This window comes from Eschrichtius robustus, chromosome 2 (genome assembly GCF_028021215.1).
Source record: "Eschrichtius robustus isolate mEscRob2 chromosome 2, mEscRob2.pri, whole genome shotgun sequence".
Taxonomy (NCBI): domain Eukaryota; kingdom Metazoa; phylum Chordata; class Mammalia; order Artiodactyla; family Eschrichtiidae; genus Eschrichtius; species Eschrichtius robustus.
Window position 1 is genome coordinate 81,076,442 of NC_090825.1, and position 3,479 is coordinate 81,079,920.

At 35.5% G+C, this 3,479-nt stretch overlaps 1 pseudogene; it reads right to left on the reverse strand.

Annotated features, from left to right (window-relative positions):
- Positions 1-1,070: 1,070 nt before the first annotated feature.
- Positions 1,071-2,428, reverse strand: LOC137755212 (myotilin pseudogene; annotated as a pseudogene).
- Positions 2,429-3,479: the final 1,051 nt, after the last annotated feature.

Genomic DNA, 3,479 nt, shown 5'->3' on the forward strand with positions numbered 1-3,479 from the left:
GATTTTTTAAAGAGCCAAATAAGACAATAAATGTAAAGCATCATAATGACTGACCCACTAAATATTAAAACGTTATTCACTTTCTCTCCTGGCAGCTAATATGTAAGTTGTTCTATTCGTTAGGCATCATTTTGAATTAGGAATTAGAAATTAACAAAAGTATATTTTAGTGATTTCAAGAAATCAACTATATATATCATTTTTTGCAGAAAAGTTAAAGGTAGCATCTTGATGTTATAACTCTAATAAGTAAGCAAATCTAAGAATCAGATGATGCCTTATTGACTGTGTGATTATACTCAGTCACCTTCTGGGGTTCACTGTTAGCTTTCTTAACTCCAAAAGTTAGCACAATTTATATAGCTTTCTAAAAAATATTTTCTTCAAAAAAATGAATCTGATGGAAAATAAAATAGTAGGAGAATTATGAATAGAGCTGAAAGAAGACAAAACTCACTTAGATAAATAGCTATTTGTTTTGGTGTAAGAGGAAATGTATTTTTTTGTTGTTGCTTGTTTTAAATATTTCAAATTTTATTCTCTTTTGATATAAAACTATGGAACACTCATAGTTTTTATCTAAAACTATGGCATCATCTATACCTTGTTAGTAAGTACAAGAGAAAATAGATTAAACAGTATTTAGAAAGCAGTACCAGTAAACTTTATTAGAAGCATTAGATGTTTTATTAAAGTTAATATTAATTCATAATCTGCAATTGTTAAATGTGTATAACTTAATGTTAAAATCCCACCTTTATAATCTACAATTATAAACCCAGATTTTCTGTAGGCTTCACAAACCAGAGAAGTAGCTCAAATGTGCAAGAGTCAAGGGATAAATAATATTATAAATATACGTATCTATACATATATAGGCATTATATTTATGTGTAAATATTATACACATAATTATAGGCATAATGTTATATGTGCATGTGTATATATGTGTATATCAGTTATATTACCTAATTAAAACCATAACCTATAAATAGTTAAGAATTTATTTCAAAAATTCAATCAAATATATTACTAACAGTGTAGTCATTGTGTTTTCAATGTTGGTACAGTTATTCAAATTTTCCACTTACATGAAGTTCAAATTGAGCTGCCAGATGCTGAAACTCTCCTTCTAAGTTAAAAGCTTGTTTCACATCCAAACCTTTGAAGTGCTAAATATTTGCTGAAAATTGGTTGAATCCATAACTGCTTAGGAGTTGGAAGAGTCTTAGGTATTATATGCAGTCATTCATTAACTTAGCTTCAGCAACTAAGTGCGTAGACACTATGTCACCCTGCATCTTCCTTATTTATATCTTTTATCAGTAAAGTAACGAATCTAGTTATCATGCTATCAGCTTATTCAGTCAGTGCTGAACTGAACCATTTCATGATTTCTTTTCCAGAGCACCTTTAGTGGAGGCACAGGTGAGATCTGGCATTCTAGCTTCACTGAGTCTCCCTCAAAAACTTCTTTGCTCTGTGGTTTGTAGATAAATATCAGTGTTCTTCTATGTTCTTTTGCAAGGATGTCCAGCTGCACAGTAAAGGTGGTTTCTCCTGCTCTGTTCATGGCAACACATGCATAAGCCCCTGAATCTGAAGCTCTGACCACTTTGAAGATGAGTGAATGAAAACTCTTCTAAGACACTATCATTTTTCAAAAAGCTTCCATTTATACACCATGACACAGGAGGAGCTGGCAGTCTACTCACTTTGAAGTCCATTCTGCAGAATCTTCCTTCTTCACTTGACATGTTCTCTAGCATTTAAATGAATCATGGTGGGTAAAATTTCTCCTGGATTCCACACTGATCACTCACATCTCCCTTTGAGGATGATCTACTTCTTACTTGTGACTTAGGAACTTGTAGTCATGCACATTCTGAGTTGTGCTGTGGTATATCTTGGGCCTCAGTGTTATTTGAGCTTGAAACACAGCCATCTGTGAAACATCTTATCCTCAGATGTTACCTGTTTATTTCCATGATGAAGAAGCTGTCCTACATTTCAGTTTTCTCTTCCAAATCTTGAATCAAAGCTTATTTATTTATTTATTTATTTATTTTTGGTCCTTGTGTTTCGTGGTTGGGAGTGCTTGATATGGGGCTAGCAATTGCAGTTCGGCCAAATGATGGTTGTTGATAGTTGGAGTCCACAGTGGAAGGGATTTTACTGCTGCTGTCATCAGGCTGTGGTGACAATATGGAGCCAAGGAAGCTGCCTGGAAACTGGTTATAGATGGCTGTAACCCTTTGGCTCTGGCTGGAACCAGAAAGCTGCTAGGGAGAAGCAGGAAAAGCAGAGGAGGCATGGTGATGTGAGAGCTCACTGTTGAGGGGGCAGAAAATCTTTGCTCCGTGCCCTGATGAGGATGGATGAGAATGGAAGGCTGTTCGGTCCGGCCAGAGGAGCTGGAGCTTTCCATAAAATGTATGTTTTTATATGCACTGTTTGTCTTGTGAATTATAATACTAATTAAACAAAGTAGAGGCAAAAATAATTCTTTTTTTTGTTTTTTTTGGCTGCGTCAGATCTTCATTGCTGCGTGCAGTCTTTCTCTAGTTGCAGAGAGCGGGGCCTACTCTTCATTTTGGTGCGTGGGCTTCTCAGTGCCGTGGTTTCTCTTGTGGAGCACGGGCTCTAGGTGCGCGGGCTTCAGTAGTTGTGACACATGGGCTTAGTTGCTCCGTGGCATGTGGGATCTTCCTGGACCAGGGCTCGAGCCCAGGTCCCCTGCATTGGCAGGCGGATTCTTAACCACTGCGCCACCAGGAAAGTCCCCAAAAATAATTTTTATAAAACAGAAAGGATGAAGTCTTTCATATAGGACTTAAAGTCAATTGCCTACCAGATCTTATTAAAATGTAATTTAAAACAATAACTTGAGTGTGTAGAAGTATGCATTAAATCTCATAAATGATTTACAAATGGGTTATAATTTGGGGGTTACAGTAGTTTCCATTTTATTTGAATTTGTAAATATTGTGATGGATGTTTTAATTTATAAATGTCCAAGGCCTCCTTGAAAAACATTTATTTTAAAAACATTCTATTTATTTTGTCCTATGCTGATAGGTGAAAGATCAGCAATATGACATAGAGATCGGTGGTCCTAAGAGGTTAATTTAAACTAAGTGTTCTGTTTAAAAGTCTGTTTCGAACAAAAATGTTTTAATTAAGGTGTGTGTGTGTGCATCTGAATAAAATAAAATTTCATAAGTTTTGGAATGAGAAGATCTAACTGGATGCCCTTGGGCATGTCAACCTTTATGAACTTTGATTTCTTAATTTTTAACATAAGAGAATACTAGTGTTATCCATATGTGTGGCTCTGGCTAGTATATCATGTTTCAACTCTCATGGCCTTTGTGACACAATAGATAGTTATGGTGCATGCCATAGACTGTTCACAGTCACTCGACCTCGTTCTCATTACATATCCTGCTAACATCACTTAAGCCTCAAGAATTTTTTTA